Genomic DNA, 25242 nt, shown 5'->3' on the forward strand with positions numbered 1-25242 from the left:
ACTCCGCCTGGGATCGAACCCGGGTCTGTAGTGACACCTCTAGCCATGCAATGCAGTGCATTAGATCATTGCGGGCCTTCATCATTCTTAATTGTAATAAGTTTGGAACCACCAAGACTGTTCCTAGAGCTGGCCTCAGGACCTCAGGCTGGGGCAAAGGTACCCTTTCAACAGGACAATGACCCTAAGCACACAGCCAAGAAAACGCAGGAGTGCCTTCAGGACAAGTCTCTGAATGTAATTGAGTGGCCCAGCCAGAGCCCGATCGAATATCTCTGGAGAGATCTGAAAATAACTGTGCAGCGACACTCCCTATCCAACCTGACAGAGCTTGAGAGGAACTGCAGAGAAGAATGGGAGAAACTCCCCAAATACAGGTGTGGCTTCGAGACAATATCTCTCAAACTGTATCAATCCAATCATAGTGAATCAAATCTCATGATGACCAAGTAGATGATGAAGTTGGAAATAGCCTTGTTGCCTATGTTCACTGGTTTCAGGAAACATTCTGTTTGGTTTCCAGCTTTGCTAGATCACTAGTCCAAGTCAGAGCACTGCTCCAACTGGCGACCAATAGCTTCTCTCCTGTCATAGTGGCCAAGGGCCGTAGGGAACAGCTGAGGGAGAGATTATGTAGCACTGAGTGCCACAGCTCCTGTCTACTAGCCAGACCTTCTTCTCATGTGTGTGTAGTCTACCCTGTGGCAGTATTGCTGTAAGTGCTGTCAGCCAGCACTTCTTCTGGCATAGGGGCTACTGGCCCGTTACAATTATACTGCTTTGCCATTGGCTACATTATATCATCGTTTTGTGCTTGATTAGCTGGTTCAGCATTTGAACTGACAAATATAGTACTACCAAAGTCATATCTTAACATACAGTGAATTCGGAAACTATTCAGACCCCTTGACTTTTTCCACATTTTGTTATGTTACAGGCGTATGCTGAAATGGATTTAAAAAACTATCCTCTTCAATCTACACACACTACCCCATAACGACAAAACAAAAATAGGTTTTTAGACTTTTTGCCAATTTATAAACTAAAATATCACATTTACATAAGTATAAGTTCTCTGCAAATCCTCTCAAGCTCTGTCAAGTTGAATTGGGAGAGTCATGACACAGCTATTTTCAGGTCTCTCCAGAGATGTTTGATCGGGTTCAAAACCGGGCTCTGGCTCGGCCACTCAAGGACATTCAGAGACTTGTCTCGAAGCCAGTCCTGTGTTGTCTTGGCTGTGTGCTTAGGCTCGTTGTCCTGTTGTCCTGTCCATAGTGCCCACGAAGCTCATCACTAAGCTAAGGACTCTGGGACTAAACACCTCCCTCTGCAACTGGATCCTGGACTTCCTGACGGGCCGCCTCAGGTGGCAGTGTGGTGCCAGGACAACAACCTCTCCCTCAATGTGAGCAAGACTAAGGAGCTGATCGTGGACTACAGGAAAAAGGCGGGCCGAACAGGCCCCCATTAACATTGACGGGGCTGTAGTGGAGCGGGTCGAGAGTTTCAAGTTCCTTGGTGTCCACATCACCAACGAACTATCATGGTCCAAACATACCAAGACATTCGTGAAGAGGACACGAAAAAACCTATTCCCCCTCAGGAGACTGAAAAGATCTGTCATGGGTCCCCAGATCCTCAAAAGGTTCTACAGCTGCACCATCAGGAGCATCCTGACCGGTTGCATCACCGCCTGCTATGGCAACTGCTCGGCATCTGACCGTAAAGCGCTACAGAGGGTAGTGCGAACGGCACAGTACATGACTGGGGCCAAGCTTCCTGCCATCCACGACCTACATAATAGGCAGTGTCAGAGGAAAGCCCATAGAATTGTCAGAGACTCCAGTCACCCAAGTTATAGACTGTTTTCTCTGCTACCGCACGGCAAGCGGTACCGGAGCACCAAGTCTACGACCAAAAGGCTCCTCAACAGCTTCTACCCCCAAGCCATAAGACTGCTGAACAATTCATATAATCGCCACCAGACAATTTACATTGACCTCCCCCCTTTTGTACACTGCTGCTAGTCGCTGTCTGTTTGTTACCTATGCATAGTCACTTTGCCCCCACCTACATGTACAGATTACCTCAACTAGCCTGTACCCCCGCACACTGACTCGGTACCGGTGCCCCCTGTATATTGCCTCCTTTTTGTTATTCTTATTGTGTTAATTTTATTATTACTTTTTTTATTTTTGTCTACTTGGTAAATATTTTCTTCTTCTTGAACTGCACTGTTGGTTAAGGGATTGTAAGTAAGCATTTCATGGTAAAGTCTACACTTGTTGTATTCGGTGCATGTGACAAATAAAGTTTGATTTGATTTGATTTGGAAGATGAACCTTCGCCCCCACCTGAGGTCATGAGTGCTCTGGAGCAGGTTTTCATCAAGGGTCTCTCTGTACTTTGCTCTGTTCATCTTTCCCTCGATCCTGACTAGTCTCCTAGTCCCTGCCGCTGAAAAACATCCCCACAGCATGATGCTCCCACCACCATGCTTCACCGTAGGGATGGTGCCAGGTTTCCTCCAGACTTGACGCTTGGCATTCAGGCACTATTGTTTCTCATGGTCCGAGAGTCTAAACTCGAAGTAGGTTGTCCTGTGCCTTTTACTGAGGAGTGGCTTCCGGCTGGCCACTCTACCATAAAGACCTGATTGGTAGAGTGCTGCAGAGATGGTTTTCCTTCTCGAAAGTACTCCCATCTCCACAAAGGAACTCTGAAGCGCTGTCAGAGTGACCATCAGATTCTTGGTCACCACCCTGACCAAGGCCCGTCTCTCCCCGATTACTTAGTTTGGCTAGGCGGACAGCTCAGGAAGAATGTTGGTGGTTCCAAACGTCTTCCATTTAAGAATGATGAAGGCCACTGTGTTCTTGGGGACCTTCAATGCTGCAGAGATTTTTTGGTACCCTTCCCCAGATCTGTGCCTCAACACAATTCTGTCTGGGAGCTCTACGAACAATTCCTTCGACCTCATGGCTTGGTTTTTGCTCTGACATGCACTGTCAACTGTGGGACCTTATATAGACATACATGTGTGTGCATTTCCAAATCATGTCCAATCAATTGAATTTACCACAGGTGGACTCCAATCAAGTTGTATAAACATCTCAAGGATGATCAATGGAAACAAGATGCACCTGAGATCAATTTCTCATAACAAAGCCCCTGAATACTAATGTAAACAAGGTATTTCTGTTTTTTATTTGTAATACATTTCCAAACATAAAAAAAAACAGTTTTTGATTTTTCATTATGAGGTATTGGGTGTAGATTTGAAGATTTGTTTAATTTAATCCATTTTAGAATATGGTATATATATAATATAACACTGTATATGGCACTCCTTGGTTTACAGCAGAATCTGAGTGGTTTATTCTAGCTACATCGTGTTAATCTGAACGGTTTATTCTAGCTACATCGTGTTAATCTGAACGGTTTATTCTAGCTACATCGTGTTAATCTGAACGGTTTATTCTAGCTACATCGTGTTACTCTGTACAGTTTATTCTAGCTACATCGTGTTAATCTGAACGGTTTATTCTAGCTACATCGTGTTACTCTGTACGGTTTATTCTAGCTACATCGTGTTAATCTGAACAGTTTATTCTAGCTACATCGTGTTAATCTGAACGGTTTATTCTAGCTACATCGTGTTACTCTGTACAGTTTATTCTAGCTACATCGTGTTACTCTGTACAGTTTATTCTAGCTACATCGTGTTAATCTGAACGGTTTATTCTAGCTACATCGTGTTACTCTGTACAGTTTATTCTAGCTACATCGTGTTACTCTGTACAGTTTATTCTAGCTACATCGTGTTACTCTGTACAGTTTATTCTAGCTACATCGTGTTACTCTGTACAGTTTATTCTAGCTACATCGTGTTACTCTGTACAGTTTATTCTAGCTACATCGTGTTAATCTGTACAGTTTATTCTAGCTACATCGTGTTACTCTGTACAGTTTATTCTAGCTACATCATGTTAATCTGTACAGTTTATTCTAGCTACATCGTGTTACTCTGTACAGTTTATTCTAGCTACATCGTGTTACTCTGTACAGTTTATTCTAGCTACATCGTGTTACTCTGTACAGTTTATTCTAGCTACATCGTGTTACTCTGTACAGTTTATTCTAGCTACATCGTGTTAATCTGTACAGTTTATTCTAGCTACATCGTGTTAATCTGAACGGTTTATTCTAGCTACATCGTGTTAATCTGTACAGTTTATTCTAGCTACATCGTGTTAATCTGTACAGTTTATTCTAGCTACATCGTGTTACTCTGTACAGTTTATTCTAGCTACATCGTGTTAATCTGAACGGTTTATTCTAGCTACATCGTGTTACTCTGTACGGTTTATTCTAGCTACATCGTGTTAATCTGAACAGTTTATTCTAGCTACATCGTGTTAATCTGAACGGTTTATTCTAGCTACATCGTGTTACTCTGTACAGTTTATTCTAGCTACATCGTGTTACTCTGTACAGTTTATTCTAGCTACATCGTGTTAATCTGAACGGTTTATTCTAGCTACATCGTGTTACTCTGTACAGTTTATTCTAGCTACATCGTGTTACTCTGTACAGTTTATTCTAGCTACATCGTGTTACTCTGTACAGTTTATTCTAGCTACATCGTGTTAATCTGAACAGTTTATTCTAGCTACATCGTGTTAATCTGTACAGTTTATTCTAGCTACATCGTGTTAATCTGTACAGTTTATTCTAGCTACATCGTGTTAAGCTTTTCAGTTTATTCTAGCTACATCGTGTTAATCTGAACGGTTTATTCTAGCTACATCGTGTTAATCTGTACAGTTTATTCTAGCTACATCGTGTTAATCTGTACAGTTTATTCTAGCTACATCGTGTTAAGCTGTACAGTTTATTCTAGCTACATCGTGTTAATCTGTACAGTTTATTCTAGCTACATCGTGTTCGTACAGTTTATTTACTCTGTACAGTTTATTCTAGCTACATCGTGTTAATCTGTACAGTTTATTCTAGCTACATCGTGTTAATCTGTACAGTTTATTCTAGCTACATCGTGTTACTCTGTACAGTTTATTCTAGCTACATCGTGTTAATCTGTACAGTTTATTCTAGCTACATCGTGTTAATCTGAACGGTTTATTCTAGCTACATCGTGTTAATCTGTACAGTTTATTCTAGCTACATCGTGTTAATCTGTACAGTTTATTCTAGCTACATCGTGTTAAGCTGTACAGTTTATTCTAGCTACATCGTGTTAATCTGAACGGTTTATTCTAGCTACATCGTGTTAATCTGTACAGTTTATTCTAGCTACATCGTGTTAATCTGTACAGTTTATTCTAGCTACATCGTGTTAAGCTGTACAGTTTATTCTAGCTACATCGTGTTAATCTGTACAGTTTATTCTAGCTACATCGTGTTACTCTGTACAGTTTATTCTAGCTACATCGTGTTAATCTGTACAGTTTATTCTAGCTACATCGTGTTAATCTGTACAGTTTATTCTATCTACATCGTGTTACTCTGTACAGTTTATTCTAGCTACATCGTGTTAATCTGTACAGTTTATTCTAGCTACATCGTGTTAATCTGTACAGTTTATTCTAGCTACATCGTGTTACTCTGTACAGTTTATTCTAGCTACATCGTGTTAATCTGTACAGTTTATTCTAGCTACATCGTGTTACTCTGTACAGTTTATTCTAGCTACATCGTGTTACTCTGTACAGTTTATTCTAGCTACATCGTGTTACTCTGTACAGTTTATTCTAGCTACATCGTGTTACTCTGTAAGTTTATTCTAGCGATATCGTGTTTTAAAAGTCATGGCATGTCTAAAACTGTAGATATGGCATTAGCACCATGACAACAGTCTCTGTCCTGTCTGTGTTGGAACGAACATAGGGCTTTGTCTTGTTGTAAGGTTGATCGTCGGATGTACAGTATAAACTTAAAATAACAGATTCGCTCACCATCAACTCAGACAGACTACAATGTCTGTATGAGTCGGAAGAAATTGAAGACCAATTGAAACTTAACACACCTGAGCAGCTCCATACCTCATTAACAGTCTCTATCTCTTTCTCTCCATTTCCCCGCCTTCTTTATGTCTCTCTCTCTTTATCTCTATCACTCCCTCTCTCCATCTCCCTCTGTGACTTTTAATCCAGTATTATTGGTTCCGTAGAGAAAGCTGGTGCTGGTTGTTGACCTTGGAGCATGGTGACATACAGCCATGGGATAATCCTCAATTGAGTCACGTCTGTGCTGAAGATATGGCTGTCATCACAGCTGCCTCTTCTCTCTCCATTTCTCTCTCTTTCACTCTCTCTGTTTCTTTCTTTTTCTCTCTCTCTGTTTCTCTCTTTCAGCCCTAAATCACTGGAGCGATACAGCAATACTACCATAAGCTTCACACACACACACACACACACACACACACACACACACACACACACACACACACACACACACACACACACACACACACACACACACACACACACACACACACACACACACACACACACACACACACACACACTCTCTCTCTCTCTCTGGGGTTCAATCAGTGTTTTATATAAAGCCTATAAAGCCTGACATACAGTATCATTCAAGATTCATTTAACTGAGTTTATTCAATATTCTGACTTGAGAAGTGATCAGGTCTACATACAAAATGAATGTGATCTTGTATACTCCTTTATGAAACATTTATTTGAACAAGGAAGTCCCATTGAGGTGAAATATTATCTGTGTTTGAGGAACATGTTGACAGCATCTCTGATGCATCTCTGCTGTGTGTCAACTGGGAGGCCATGTGGATTTCCGGCTAAAAAAAGACAGTTTGGACGGAGGAGAGCTTTCAACGGACCCAGAGACTTCCGCAGTAAAAAACAACCTTCCTGAGAGAGAAAAAATGAGAAGAAAAGAGAGAGAGAGAACTGAAGACAAAGTAGGACCTAAGCTTAGTTTTGTCGCCCCATCATTCAGGCCAGGCGGGAGAAAAAAAGGAGTGAAAAACGAGGGATCGTTCCACCTTCATCAGCTCTGTTCTTTCAGGCAGCCAAATAGTTCCATGAGTGCTGTGGTCTCCGAGCGCTCCCCTGAATGACTCTCCTGAGATTTACTGTCCAAAACCTATTAAGCCCCTGCTGTACCGTTGTGTGTTGTGTGTGTGTGTGTGTGTGTTGTGTGTGTGTGTGGTGTGTGTGGTGTGTGTTGTGTGTGTGTGTGCGTTTGCGAGCCAGTGCGCTTGGCTAGGTTCGATATCGGGGCCGGCAAAGGTCACTTGGCATTCTTCAACACTCTACAACGATGAAGTGTATAAAACAGGAAATGGGACCAAGACTGATCAAATGAAGCAGAACAAAGACACCTATTGACTCACTACTCTAACGAGCAACAGGTGCATATCTGTTACAATCCTGAGCAGCAGTAGGAAAATATGGTTAACATTTGATTACCCTGACAGTGCCTTTCATACTTCATACCTTCCACAGATAAACAGGATAAACAAGTGAATAACCATGGCCGGGAGGGAACACTGTATCACATCCAATTATAAAGTAGAAGTTTACGCCAGCTGCAGCTTGTTTCTTAGTCGTTATGACTTATAAACTTGATGAACCGAGATCAAGCCAACGAGCCGAATCCAGCCCGAATCTTACTCATCAGCGACAGTCAACACTCATAACGTTTTCAGTCTCTAGCTCTGGTCGGAAACTACTGGTCTGGAACAGCTAACGGAACAGAGTAAATGTTGTTCCAATTAGTGGTGTCATTCTAACTCTTCTGAATTGACAACAACAGGCAGCATACGCTTCACAGCTCAGAGGGAAGGAGGAGAGGGTGAGAAGGAGAAAATGAGAGAAGAAGAGAAGGAGAAGATGTGAGGAGCCCACAAACCAGTGGCTGTGTGTGTGTTTGTGTGTGTGTGTGAGGCCCTTATTTTACCTTGTTAGCTCAACACCAAATTCCTCATCTTCAACGTTTCTATGGTAACCCTGGACGTAGATAGCCCCTGAAGCCCTGAGTGTGTGTGGAGTGTGTAGGAGGCTCTGAAGTCCTCTATTGAAGAAGCCATCCACCTGCTGCTCAGACTCTCTGCACCAGGTGTTTAGGTACAAAGACTGGGTGAGATAATGGCTCATCTGCATGGAGAGAGAGAGGTTTCTTCAAGCTGTTCAGAACATAAAATATAAGCCGGAAAGAAGTTTCACCATTTGCACAGATCTAGGCTCAGCTAAAATTTCCCAATTGTAAAACACAAAACTGACCTAAGAACGGTGTGTAAACAACATCTTATAAAATGTATCAAAGTGTCAACAAAACAACGAGTCTGAATACTCCTAGAAGTGCAGGATTGTCCAGCTCTTTCCCATCAACAAGGAACACAACAAATCTACCGTAGTCATGGCTCTGTGACTGGGCTTCATCGAACCATAGCTGGAAAATGGCCTCATGATCGTTCAATATATTGATAAAGACCTAGTGGTGTAATTAAGGAAAACGTAAATCTAGTCCCCGGGGAAGGATTGATTAAACAAGGTATTGATCGCTGACTGTAGACTTACAGTAAGTCACCTGAATAATGCAGAGAGCACGGCAGTCACAATGAGTTACGGGATGAAAGGGGGCTGTATCAAACCCTTACCCTGGACTGCACAACACAACATTTGACTCATTTAGCAGTCACTCTTATCCAGAGCCACTTAAAATGAGTGCATTAATCTTAGGAATATTTGGTAAGACTGAGGCTTTGTCTCAAAGCTACTAGAACTATTCCCCACATAGTGAGGTGGCTAAAACTAGTGTACTATAATACGGTAGTCATATACAGTAGTGAGTCTGGCTACAACTAGTGCACTATAATACGGTAGTCATATACAGTAGTGAGTCTGGCTACAACTAGTGCACTATAATACGGTAGTCATATACAGTAGTGACTCTGGCTAAAACTAGTGTACTATAATACGGTAGTCATATACAGTAGTGAGTCTGGCTACAACTAGTGCACTATAATACGGTAGTCATATACAGTAGTGACTCTGGCTACAACTAGTGCACTATAATACGGTAGTCATATACAGTAGTGACTCTGGCTAAAACTAGTGTACTATAATACGGTAGTCATATACAGTAGTGAGTCTGGCTACAACTAGTGCACTATAATACGGTAGTCATATACAGTAGTGAGTCTGGCTACAACTAGTGCACTATAATACGGTAGTCATATACAGTAGTGAGTCTGGCTACAACTAGTGCACTATAATACGGTAGTCATATACAGTAGTGACTCTGGCTAAAACTAGTGTACTATAATACGGTAGTCATATACAGTAGTGACTCTGGCTACAACTAGTGCACTATAATACGGTAGTCATATACAGTAGTGACTCTGGCTACAACTAGTGCACTATAATATGGTAGTCATATACAGTAGTGACTCTGGCTACAACTAGTGCACTATAATACGGTAGTCATATACAGTAGTGAGTCTGGCTACAACTAGTGTACTATAATACGGTAGTCATATACAGTAGTGACTCTGGCTACAACTAGTGCACTATAATACGGTAGTCATATACAGTAGTGACTCTGGCTACAACTAGTGCACTATAATACGGTAGTCATATACAGTAGTGACTCTGGCTACAACTAGTGCACTATAATACGGTAGTCATATACAGTAGTGAGTCTGGCTACAACTAGTGTACTATAATACGGTAGTCATATACAGTAGTGACTCTGGCTACAACTAGTGCACTATAATACGGTAGTCATATACAGTAGTGAGTCTGGCTAAAACTAGTGCACTATAATATGGTAGTCATATACAGTAGTGACTCTGGCTAAAACTAGTGCACTATAATACGGTAGTCATATACAGTAGTGACTCTGGCTACAACTAGTGCACTATAATACGGTAGTCATATACAGTAGTGACTCTGGCTACAACTAGTGCACTATAATACGGTAGTCATATACAGTAGTGACTCTGGCTACAACTAGTGCACTATAATACGGTAGTCATATACAGTAGTGACTCTGGCTACAACTAGTGCACTATAATACGGTAGTCATATACAGTAGTGACTCTGGCTAAAACTAGTGCACTATAATACGGTAGTCATATACAGTAGTGACTCTGGCTACAACTAGTGCACTATAATACGGTAGTCATATACAGTAGTGACTCTGGCTACAACTAGTGCACTATAATACGGTAGTCATATACAGTAGTGACTCTGGCTACAACTAGTGCACTATAATACGGTAGTCATATACAGTAGTGACTCTGGCTACAACTAGTGCACTATAATACGGTAGTCATATACAGTAGTGAGTCTGGCTACAACTAGTGCACTATAATATGGTAGTCATATACAGTAGTGACTCTGGCTACAACTAGTGCACTATAATACGGTAGTCATATACAGTAGTGACTCTGGCTAAAACTAGTGTACTATAATACGGTAGTCAAATACAGTAGTGACTCTGGCTACAACTAGTGCACTATAATACGGTAGTCATATACAGTAGTGACTCTGGCTAAAACTAGTGCACTATAATACGGTAGTCATATACAGTAGTGACTCTGGCTAAAACTAGTGTACTATAATACGGTAGTCATATACAGTAGTGACTCTGGCTAAAACTAGTGCACTATAATACGGTAGTCATATACAGTAGTGACTCTGGCTAAAACTAGTGCACTATATGTAACGACTCTCATTGGTAGAATGAAGAGTGGACCAAGGCGCAGCGTGATAGGCGTACATCGTCTTTTTATTGATGACACCAAAACAAACGAACAAAGACAAAAAACGAAAGTGAACAGTTCTGTCAGGCACAGACACTAAACAGAAAACAAGATCCCACAAAAGCCCAAAGGAAAATGACAACTTATATATGATCCCCAATCAGAGATAACAATAGACCTTTGATTGAGAACCACACTCAGCCAAAAACAAAGAAATAGAAAACATAGACTTTCCCACCCGAGTCACACCCTGACCTAACCAAACGTAGAGAATAATAAGGAGCTCTAAGGTCAGGGTGTAACAGTACCCCCCCCCAATCGCTGCAGGCTCCGGACTGGCGAACGTCGATGGAGGCTCCGAGTCACTGACGTGATCTTCCTGTCTGGGTTGGCGCCCCCCCTTGGGTTGTGCCGTGGCGGAGATCTTTGTGGCCTATACTCAGCCTTGTCTCAGGATGGTAAGTTGGTGGTTGAAGATATCCCTCTAGTGGTGTGGGGGCTGTGCTTCGGCAAAGTGGGTGGGGTTATATCCTGCCTGTTTGGCCCTGTCCGGGGGTATCATCGGATGGGGCCACAGTGTCTCCTGACCCCTCCTGTCTCAGCCTCCAGTATTTATGCTGCAGTAGTTTATGTGTCGGGGGGCTAGGGTCAGTCTGTTATATCTGGAGTACTTCTCCTGTCTTATCCGGTGTCCTGTGTGAATTTAAGTATGCTCTTTCTTATTATCTCTTTCTCTCTTTCTTTCTCTCTCTTGGAGGACCTGAGACCTAGGACCATGCCCCAGGACTACCTGACATGATGACTCCTTGCTGTCCCCAGTCCACCTGGCCGTGCTGCTGCTCCAGTTTCAACTGTTCTGGCTGCGGCTATGGAACCGTGACCTGTTCACCGGACGTGCTACCTGTCCCAGAACTGCTGTTTTCAACTCTCTAGAGACAGCAGGAGCGGTAGAGATACTCGTAATGATCAGCTATGAAAAGCCAACTGACATTTACTCCTGAGGTGCTGACTTGTTGCACCCTCGACAACTACTGTGATTATTATTATTTGACCATGCTGGTCATTTATGAACATTTGAACATCTTGGCCATGTTCTGTTATAATCTCCACCCGGCACAGCCAGAAGAGGACTGGCCACCCCTCATAGCCTGGTTCCTCTCTAGGTTTCTTCCTAGGTTTTAGCCTTTCTAGGGAGTTTTTCCTAGCCACCGTGCTTCCACACCTGCATTGCTTGCTGTTTGGGATTTTAGGCTGGGTTTCTGTACAGCACTTTGAGATATCAGCTGATGTAAGAAGGGCTATATAAATACATTTGATTTGATGATTTAAATTGGATTTGATTGGCATGTGATAGGCTATTCAATTGGCTACATCTGTCGGTACACATTTTGATTAAGGAAATTGTGACATCATTTACATTACATTTTTTGCTCCCTCACCTAAAAAAAATGTTGTTTCCACGTCATTCCGACAACCAAAAATCAATTTGATGACTTTGAATCAATGTGGAAAACTAATTGGATTATCAAAACGTCATCAACATAAGGGCATTTAAAAAACAAAATCGCCCAATTTTTAACGTAAACAACATTTTTGTTGTTGAATTCACGTTAGTTGATAACTCAACCAAACGTACAGTGGCTTGCGAAAGTATTCATCTCCTTGGCATTTTTCCTATATTGTTGCCTTACAACCTGAAATTAAAATTGATTTTTGGGGGGTTTGTATCATTTGATTTACACAACATGCCTGCCACTTTGAAGATGCAAAATATTTTTTATTGTGAAACAAACAAGAAATAAGACAAAAAAACTGAAAACTTGAATGTGCATAACTCTTCACCCCTCAAAAGTCAATACTTTGTAGAGCCACCTTTTGCAGCAATTACAGATGCAAGTCTCTTGGGGTATGTCTCTATAAGCTTGGCACATCTAGCCACTGGGATCTTTGCCCATTCTTCAAGGAAAACTGCTCCAGCTCCTTCAATTTGGATGGGTTCCACTGATGTACAGCAATCTTTAAGTCATACCACAGATTCTAAATTTGATTGAGGTCTGGGCATTGACTAGGCCATTCCAAGACATTTAAATGTTTACCCTTATAACACTCGAGTGTTGCTTTAGCAGTAGGTCATTGTCCTGCTGGAAGGTGAACCTCCGTCTCAGTGTCAAATCTCTGGAAGACTGAAACAGGTTTCCCTCAAGAATTTCCCTCTATTTAGCCCCATCCATCATTCCTTCAATTCTGACCAGTTTCCCTGTCCCTGCTGGTGAAAAACATCCCCATAGCATTTTTTAAACAAGTTATTTTTTTCATTTCACTTCACCAATTTGGACTATTTTGTGTATGTCATTACATGAAATCCAAATAAAAATCCATTTAAATTAGAGGTTGTAATAAAACAAAATAGGAAAATGCCAAGGGGGTGAATACTTTTGCAAGGCACTGTAAATCAAAACTAGACGATGAAATTATATTTGTGCCCCAGAGGGTTGTGTCTTGATCTGGTTGTTTCAGAGCTTGCGTAACCCTGTCATTGTACCACTGTTCATAATTGGTTTATCTAATAATCTTGTGATACAGTCATTATCTTGTGCATTCCTCTTCTGATGCACTAGCGCTCAGTTGATCAAATTCAATTCAATGAACTGTTCCACTGCATGTAGGACTGTGTTTGTACAGCACTATGTTTGTCTTGTATCTAAGGCCTGCTACAACATACTAATGTGCTTATATTTGTGTGTGAATTGGAAATGTTTTCCATGCCAATCCCAACTCTCCCTAAACACCCTTGGTGATTAGGGTCATGGCCAGGGTCTGCCATTATCAACGGCGACCCAGGAGTATTTAGGGTTGAGTGCCTTGCTCAAGGGAACATTGACAGATTGTTCACAATTTCAGCTCAGGGATTCGGACTAGAGCCATTTCGATTACTGGCCCAACAGTCTAACCTCCAGGCTACCTGCCACCTAAAACACTCTCCCAAAACACTCAAGGATGTTTTCAGATTCATCTACTTTTCAAATGTTTTTTGACCACAATATTACAATGCTACTGTAAAAACAAATGTGCTGAATCCTCCATAGATCTGACATTCTCCACAAGTGTGTGTGGCTGTGCGCGTTTGTGTCTACATTCCAGTTAGTGGGCCAGTTCAGATACCTGGACAGGTATTTCAACAGGTCGTCTCATTCTCACTGTGATAAACATCTCTACAATGTAAAAGGGTTATTCAACTGTCCTCATTGGAGAACCCTTTGGAAAACTATTTTTGGTTCAAGGTAAAAACACGTTTGGGTCCCACGTAGAACCTCTTTCACAGAGGTGAAAACTGTTCCGTATTTTATCGAACGGGTGGCAACCCTAAGTCTAAATATTGCTGTTACATTGCACAACCTTCAATGTTATGTCATAATTATGTAAAATTCTGGAAAATGAGTTCGCAACAAGCCAGGCGGCCCAAACTGTTGCATATACCCTGACTCTGCATGCAATGAACGCAAGAGAAGCGACACAATTTCCCTAGTTAATATTGCCTGCTAACATTAATTTATTTTAACTAAATATGCAGGTTTAAAAATATATACTTCTGTGAATTGATTTTAAGAAGGGCATTGATGCTTATGGTTAGGTACAATCGTGCAACGATTGTGCTTTTTTCGCGAATGCGCTTTTGTTAAATCATCACCTGTTTGTGATTCAATGATAAATTAACAGGCACCGCATTGATTATATGCAACGCAGGACAAGCTAGTTAAACTAGAAATATCATCAACCATGTGTAGTTAACTAGTGATTATGTGAAGATTGATTGTTTTTTATAAGATAAGTTTAATGCTAGCTAGCAACTTACCTTGGCTCCTTGCTGCACTCGCGTAACAGGTTGTCAGCCTGCCACCCAGTCTCCTCGTGGAATACAATGTAATCGGCCATAATCGGCATCCAAAAATGCCGATTACCGATTGTTATGAAAACTTGAAATCGGCCATGTTGATTAATCGGTCGACCTCTGGTACACTCCACCATCTCCTCTGATATACTGTACACTCCACCATCTCCTCTGATATACTGTACACTCCACCATCTCCTCTGATATACTGTACACTCCACCATCTCCTCTGATATACTGTACACTCCACCATCTCCTCTGATATACTGTACACTCCACCATCTCCTCTGATATACTGTACACTCCACCATCTCCTCTGATATACCGTACACTCCACCATCTCCTCTGATATACTGTACACTCCACCATCTCCTCTGACATTGTCACGGTTTTCATATGGTGAAGGAGAGTCGGACCAAACTGCAACGTGTCGGTTGCGATTCATCTTTATTAAACAAACGTAAAACACGACAAAACACAAACACTACAAAAACAATAAACGAAACGAAAACCGAAAACAGCCTATACATGTGTCTACTAACCTCTAACAAGGACATCAAGACACTCAGGACAATCACCCACAATACAACCAAAGAATATGGCTGCCTAAATATGGTTCCCAATCAGAGACAACGGTAAACACCTGCCTCTGATTGAGAACCACTTCAGACAGCCATAGACTTTCCTAGAACACCCTACTAAGCTACAATCCCGCTAACATACACACCAAAACCCCCAGACAAAACACACCACAATACCCTGGCCTGACCCAATACATGAAGAAAAACACAAAATACTTAGACCAGGGCGTGACAGACATACTGTACACTCCACCATCTCCTCTGATATACTGTACACTCCACCATCTCCTCTGATATACTGTACACTCCACCATCTCCTCTGATATACTGTACACTCCACCATCTCCTCTGATATACCGTACACTCCACCATCTCCTCTGATATACTGTACACTCCACCATCTCCTCTGACATTGTCACGGTTTTCATATGGTGAAGGAGAGTCGGACCAAACTGCAACGTGTCGGTTGCGATTCATCTTTATTAAACAAACGTAAAACACGACAAAACACAAACACTACAAAAACAATAAACGAAACGAAACGAAAACCGAAAACAGCCTATACATGTGTCTACTAACCTCTAACAAGGACATCAAGACACTCAGGACAATCACCCACAATACAACCAAAGAATATGGCTGCCTAAATATGGTTCCCAATCAGAGACAACGGTAAACACCTGCCTCTGATTGAGAACCACTTCAGACAGCCATAGACTTTCCTAGAACACCCTACTAAGCTACAATCCCGCTAACATACACACCAAAACCCCCAGACAAAACACACCACAATACCCTGGCCTGACCCAATACATGAAGAAAAACACAAAATACTTAGACCAGGGCGTGACAGACATACTGTACACTCCACCATCTCCTCTGATATACTGTACACTCCACCATCTCCTCTGATATACTGTACACTCCACCATCTCCTCTGATATACCGTACACTCCACCATCTCCTCTGATATACTGTACACTCCACCATCTCCTCTGACATACTGTACACTCCACCATCTCCTCTGATATACTGTACACTCCACCATCTCTTCTGATATACCGTACACTCCACCATCTCCTCCGACATACTGTACACTCCACCATCTCCTCCGACATACTGTACACTCCACCATCTCCTCTGATATACCGTACACTCCACCATCTCCTCCGACATACTGTACACTCCACCATCTCCTCCGACATACTGTACACTCCACCATCTCCTCTGATATACTGTACACTCTACCATCTCCTCTGATATACTGTACACTCCACCATCTCCTCCGACATACTGTACACTCCACCATCTCCTCTGATATACCATCCACCATCCTCTGATATACTGTACACTCCACCATCTCCTCCGACATACTGTACACTCCACCATCTCCTCTGATATACTGTACACTCCACCATCTCCTCTGATATACTGTACACTCCACCATCTCCTCTGATATACCGTACACTCCACCATCTCCTCTGATATACTGTACACTCCACCATCTCCTCTGACATTGTCACGGTTTTCATATGGTGAAGGAGAGTCGGACCAAACTGCAACGTGTCGGTTGCGATTCATCTTTATTAAACAAACGTAAAACACGACAAAACACAAACACTACAAAAACAATAAACGAAACGAAAACCGAAAACAGCCTATACATGTGTCTACTAACCTCTAACAAGGACATCAAGACACTCAGGACAATCACCCATAATACAACCAAAGAATATGGCTGCCTAAATATGGTTCCCAATCAGAGACAACGGTAAACACCTGCCTCTGATTGAGAACCACTTCAGACAGCCATAGACTTTCCTAGAACACCCTACTAAGCTACAATCCCGCTAACATACACACCAAAACCCCAGACAAAACACACCACAATACCCTGGCCTGACCCAATACATGAAGAAAAACACAAAATACTTAGACCAGGGCGTGACAGACATACTGTACACTCCACCATCATCTCCTCTGATATACTGTACACTCCACCATCTCCTCTGATATACTGTACACTCCACCATCTCCTCTGATATACTGTACACTCCACCATCTCCTCTGACATACTGTACACTCCACCATCTCCTCTGACATACTGTACACTCCACCATCTCTTCTGATATACTGTACACTCCACCATCTCCTCTGACTATACATACTGTACACTCCACCATCTCCTCTGATATACCGTACCTCCACCATCTCCTCTGACATACTGTACACTCCACCATCTCCTCCGACATACTGTACACTCCACCATCTCCTCTGATATACTGTACACTCCACCATCTCCTCTGATATACTGTACACTCCACCATCTCCTCCGACATACTGTACACTCCACCATCTCCTCTGATATACTGTACACTCCACCATCTCCTCTGATATACTGTACACTCCACCATCTCCTCCGACATACTGTACACTCCACCATCTCCTCTGATATACTGTACACTCCACCATCTCCTCTGATATACTGTACACTCCACCATCTCCTCCGACATACTGTACACTCCACCATCTCCTCTGATATCCACCACTGTACACTCCACCATCTCCTCTGATATACTGTACACTCCACCATCTCCTCCTGATATACTGTACACTCCACCATCTCCTCTGATATACTGTACACTCCACCATCTCCTCTGATATACTGTACACTCCACCATCTCCTCTGATATACCGTACACTCCACCATCTCCTCTGATATACTGTACACTCCACCATCTCCTCTGATATACTGTAAACTCCACCATCTCCTCCGACATACTGTACACTCCACCATCTCCTCTGATATACTGTACACTCCACCATCTCCTCTGATATACTGTACACTCCACCATCTCCTCTGACATACTGTAAACTCCACCATCTCCTCTGATATACTACCTCCACCATCTCCTCTGATATACTGTACACTCCACCATCTCCTCTGATATACTGTACACTCCACCATCTCCTCTGATATACTGTACACTCCACCATCTCCTCTGATATACTGTACACTCCACCATCTCCTCTGATATACCGTACACTCCACCATCTCCTCTGATATACTGTACACTCCACCATCTCTGTACACTCCACCATCTCCTCCGACATACTGTACACTCCACCATCTCCTCTGACATACTGTACACTCCACCATCTCCTCTGATATACTGTACACTCCACCATCTCCTCTGATATACTGTACACTCCACCATCTCCTCTGATATACTGTACACTCCACCATCTCCTCTGATATACTGTACACTCCACCATCTCCTCTGATATACTGTACACTCCACCATCTCCTCTGATATACTGTACAGTCCACCATCTCCTCTGATATACCGTACACTCCACCATCTCCTCTGATATACTGTACACTCCACCATCTCCTCTGATATACTGTACACTCCACCATCTCCTCTGATATACTGTACACTCCACCATCTCCTCTGATATACCGTACACTCCACCATCTCCTCTGATATACTGTACACTCCACCATCTCCTCTGACATAGTGTACACTCCACCATCTCCCATCTCCACCATCTCTGTACACTCCACCATCTCCTCCGACATACTGTACACTCCACCATCTCCTCTGACATACTGTACACTCCACCATCTCCTCTGATATACTGTACACTCCACCATCTCCTCTGATATACTGTACACTCCACCATCTCCTCCTCTGATATACTGTACACTCCACCATCTCCTCTGATATACTGTACACTCCTGACCATCTCCTCTGATATACTGTACACTCCACCATCTCCTCTGATATACTGTACTCCACCATCTCCTCTGATATACTGTACACTCCACCATCTCCTCTGATATACTGTACACTCCACCATCTCTCCTCTGATATACTGTACACTCCACCATCTCCTCTGATATACTGTACACTCCACCATCTCCTCTGATATACTGTACACTCCACCATCTCCTCTGACATACTGTACACTCCACCATCTCCTCTGATATACTGTACACTCCACCATCTCCTCTGATATACTGTACACTCCACCATCTCCTCCGACATACTGTACACTCCACCATCTCCTCTGACATACTGTACACTCCACCATCTCCTCTGATATACTGTACACTCCACCATCTCCTCTGATATACTGTACACTCCACCATCTCCTCTGACATACTGTACACTCCACCATCTCCTCTGATATACTACCTCCACCATCTCCTCTGATATACACTCCACCATCTCCTCTGATATACTGTACACTCCACCATCTCCTCTGATATACTGTACACTCCACCATCTCCTCCTACCATCTCCTCTGATATACTGTACCTCCACCATCTCCTCTGATATACTGTACACTCCACCATCTCCTCTGATATACTGTACACTCCACCATCTCCTCTGATATACTGTACACTCCACCATCTCCTCTGACCTCCACCATACTGATATACACTCCACCATCTCCTCTGACATACTGTACACTCCACCATCTCCTCTGACATACTGTACACTCCACCATCTCCTCTGATATACTGTACACTCCACCATCTCCTCTGATATACTGTACACTCCACCATCTCCTCTGATATACTGTACATCCACCACTGTACACTCCACCATCTCCTCTGATATACACACTCCACCATCTCCTCTGATATACTGTACACTCCACCATCTCCTCTGATATACTGTACACTCCACCATCTCCTCTGACATACTGTACTCCACCATCTCCTCTGATATCTACTGTACCTCCACCATCTCCTCTGATATACTGTACACTCCACCATCTCCTCTGATATACTGTACACTCCACCATCTCCTCTGACATACTGTACACTCCACCATCTCCTCTGATATACTGTACACTCCACCATCTCCTCTGATATACTGTACACTCCACCATCTCCTCTGATATACTGTACACTCCACCATCTCCTCTGATATACTGTACACTCCACCATCTCCTCTGATATACTGTACACTCCACCATCTCCTCTGACATACTGTACACTCCACCACTCATCTCCTCTGATATACTGTACACTCCACCATCTCCTCTGATATACTGTACACTCCACCATCTCCTCTGATATACTACACTCCACCATCTCCTGATATACTGTACACTCCACCATCTCCTCTGATATACTGTACACTCCACCATCTCCTCTGATATACTGTACACTCCACCATCTCCTCTGATATACTGTACACTCCACCATCTCCTCTGATATACTGTACCTCCACCATCTCCTCTGATATACTGTACACTCCACCATCTCCTCTGATATACTGTACACTCCACCATCTCCTCTGATATACTGTACACTCCACCATCTCCTCTGATATACTGTACACTCCCATCTCCTCCTCTAATATACTGTACACTCCACCATCTCCTCTGACATACTGTACACTCCACCATCTCCTCTGATATACTGTACACTCCACCATCTCCTCTGATATACTGTACACTCCACCATCTCCTCCTGTACACTCCACCATCTCCTCTGATATACTGTACACTCCACCATCTCCTCTGATATACTGTACACTCCACCATCTCCTCTGATATACTGTACACTCCACCATCTCTCTGATATACTGTACTACTGTACACTCCACCATCTCCTCTGATATACTGTACACTCCACCATCTCACTCCACCATCTCCTCTGATATACTGTACACTCCACCATCTCTCCACCATCTCCTCTGATATACTGTACACTCCACCATCTCCTCTGACATACTGTACACTCCACCATCTCCTCTGATATACTGTACACTCCACCATCTCCTCTGATATACTGTACACTCCACCATCTCCTCTGATATACTGTACACTCCACCATCTCCTCTGACATACTGTACACTCCACCATCTCCTCTGATATACTGTACACTCCACCATCTCCTCTGATATACTGTACACTCCACCATCTCCTCTGATATACTGTACACTCCACCATCTCCTCTGATATACTGTACACTCCACCATCTCCTCTGACATACTGTACACTCCACCATCTCCTCTGATATACTGTACACTCCACCATCTCCTCTGATATACTGTACACTCCACCATCTCCTCTGATATACTGTACACTCCACCATCTCCTCTGATATACTGTACACTCCACCATCTCCTCTGATATACTGTACACTCCACCATCTCCTCTGATATACTGTACACTCCACCATCTCCTCTGATATACTGTACACTCCACCCACCATCCATCTCCTCTGACATACTGTACACTCCACCATCTCCTCTGATATACTGTACACTCCACCATCTCCTCTGATATACTGTACACTCCACCATCTCCTCTGATATACTGTACACTCCACCATCTCCTCTGATATACTGTACACTCCACCATCTCCTCTGATATACTGTACACTCCACCATCTCCTCTGATATACTGTACACTCCACCATCTCCTCTGATATACTGTACACTCCACCATCTCCTCTGATATACTGTACACTCCACCATCTCCTCTGATATACTGTACACTCCACCATCTCCTCTGACATACTGTACACTCCACCATCTCCTCTGATATACTGTACACTCCACCATCTCTCTCTGATATACTGTACACTCCACCATCTCCTCTGATATACTGTACACTCCACCATCTCCTCTGATATACTGTACACTCCACCATCTCCTCTGATATACTGTACACTCCACCATCTCCTCTGATATACTGTACACTCCACCATCTCCTCTGATATATCTCCTCTGATATACTGTACACTCCACCATCTCCTCTGATATACTGTACTCCACCATCTCCTCTGATATACTGTACACTCCACCATCTCCTCTGATATACTGTACACTCCACCATCTCCTCCTGACATACCATACACTGATATCTGTACCTCCACCATCTCCTCTGATATACTGTACATCTGTACACTCCTCACCATCTCACTGTCTCCACCATCTCCTCTGATATACTGTACACTCCACCATCTCCTCTGATATACTGTACACTCCACCATCTCCTCTGATATACTGTACACTCCACCATCTCCTCTGATATACTGTACACTCCACCATCTCTCTCCTCCACCATCTCCTCACTCCACCATCTCCTGTACTGTACACTCCACCATCTCCTCTCCACCATCTCCTATATACTGTACACTCCACCATCTCCTCCATACTGTACCTCCACCATCTGATATACTGTACACTCCACCATCTCCTCTGATATACTGTACACTCCACCATCTCCTCTGATATACTGTACACTCCACCATCTCCTCTGATATACTGTACACTCCACCATCTCCTCTGATATACTGTACACTCCACCATCTCCTCTGATATACTGTACACTCCACCATCTCCTCTGATACTGTACACTCCACCATCTCCTCTGATATACTGTACACTCCACCATCTCTGATATACTGTACACTCCACCATCACCCTCTGATATACTGTACACTCCACCATCTCCTCTGATATACTGTACACTCCACCATCTCCTCTGATATACTGTACACTCCACCATCTCCTCTGATATACTGTACACTCCACCATCTCCTCTGATATACTGTACACTCCACCATCTCCTCTGATATACTGTACACTCCACTCCACCATCTCCTACACTCCACCATCTCCTCTGATATACTGTACACACTCCACCATCTCCTCTGACATATACTCCACCACTCTGATATACTGTACACTCCACCATCTCCTCCGATATACTGTACACTCCACCATCTCCTCTGATATACTGTACACTCCACCATCTCTGTACATACTGTACACCACCATCTCCTCTGACCATACTGTACACTCCACCATCTCTCTCTGACCATACTGTACACTCCACCATCTCCTCTGATATACTGTACACTCCACCATCTCCTCTGATATACTGTACACTCCACCATCTCCTCTGATATACTGTACACTCCACCATCTCCTCTGATATACTGTACACTCCACCATCTCCTCTGATATATACACCATCTACACTCCACCATCTCCTCTGATATACTGTACACTCCACCATCTCCTATACTGTACACTCCACCATCTCCTCTGACATACTTTGTACACTCCACCATCTCCTCTGATATACTGTACACTCCACCATCTCCTCTGATATACTGTACACTCCACCATCTCCTCCTGATATACTGTACACTCCACCATCTCCTCTGATATACACTCCACCATCTCCTCTGATATACTGTACACTCCACCATCTCCTCTGATATACTGTACACTCCACCATCTCCTCTGATATACTGTACACTCCACCATCTCCTCTGATATACTGTACACTCCACCATCTCCTCCGATATACTGTACACTCCACCATCTCCTCTGATACTGTACACTACCATCTACTGATATACTGTACACCATCTCCTCTGATATACTGTACACTCCACCATCTCCTCTGATATACTGTACACTCCACCATCTCCTCTGATATACTGTACACTCCACCATCTCCTCTGATATACTGTACACTCCACCATCTCCTCTGATATACTGTACACTCCACCATCTCCTCTGACATACTGTACACTCCACCATCTCCTCTGATATACTGTACACTCCACCATCTCCTCTGATATACTGTACACTCCACCACCATCTCCTCTGATATACTGTACACTCCACCATCTCCTCTCCACCACCATCTCCTCTGATATACTGTACACTCCACCATCTCCTCTGATATACTCCTCTGACCATCTGTACACTCCTCCACCATCTCCTCTGATATACTGTACACTCCACCATCTCCTCTGATATACTGTACACTCCACCATCTCCTCTGATATACTGTACACTCCACCATCTCCTCTGATATACTGTACACTCCACCATCTCCTCTGATATACTGTACACTCCACCATCTCCTCTGATATACTGTACACTCCACCATCTCCTCTGATATACTGTACACTCCACCATCTCCTCCGACATACTGTACACTCCACCATCTCCTCTGATATACTGTACACTCCACCATCTCCTCCGTACCTCCACCATCTCCTCTGATATACTGTACACTCCACCATCTCCTCTGACTGTATCCACCATCTCCTCTGTACACTCCACCATCTCCTCTGATATACTGTACACTCCACCATCTCCTCTGATATACTCTGATATACTGTACACTCCACCATCTCCTCTGATATACTGTACACTCCACCATCTCCTCTGATATACTGTACACTCCACCATCTCCCATACTACACTCCACCATCTCCTCTGATATACTGTACACTCCACCATCTCCTCTGATATACTGTACACTCCACCATCTCCTCTGATATACCGTACACTCCATCATCTCCTCTGATATACTGTACACTCCACCATCTCTCTGACATACTGTACACTCCACCATCTCCTCTGATATACTGTACACTCCACCATCTCCTCCGACATACTGTACACTCCACCATCTCCTCTGATATACTGTACACTCCACCATCTCCTCTGATATACTGTACACTCCACCATCTCCTCTGATATACTGTACACTCCACCATCTCCTCTGATATACTGTACACTCCACCATCTCCTCTGATATACTGTACACTCCACCATCTCCTCTGATATACTGTACACTCCACCATCTCCTACTGTACACTGATATACTGTACACTCCACCATCTCCTGATATACTGTACACTCCACCATCTCCTCTGATATACTGTACACTCCACCATCTCCTCTCTGATATACTGTACACTCCACCATCTCCTCTGATATACTGTACACTCCACCATCTCCTCCTCTACACTCCATACTGTACACTCCACCATCTCCTCTGATATACTGTACACTCCACCATCTCTCCGACATACTGTACCTCCACCATCTCCTCTGATATACTACTCCACCATCTCCTCTGATACACTGTACACTCCACCATCTCCTCTGATATACTGTACACTCCACCATCTCCTCTGATATACTGTACACTCCACCATC

At 43.2% G+C, this 25242-nt stretch overlaps 1 protein-coding gene across 1 annotated transcript in view; it reads right to left on the reverse strand.

The window, feature by feature from the left end:
- Window positions 1-25242, reverse strand: part of LOC115140388 (1-phosphatidylinositol 4,5-bisphosphate phosphodiesterase beta-1-like) — a 324816-nt gene that overhangs the window by 165242 nt on the left and 134332 nt on the right. The window lies entirely within an intron of this gene.

Source organism: Oncorhynchus nerka, linkage group LG13 (assembly GCF_034236695.1).
Source record: "Oncorhynchus nerka isolate Pitt River linkage group LG13, Oner_Uvic_2.0, whole genome shotgun sequence".
NCBI classification, from domain to species: domain Eukaryota; kingdom Metazoa; phylum Chordata; class Actinopteri; order Salmoniformes; family Salmonidae; genus Oncorhynchus; species Oncorhynchus nerka.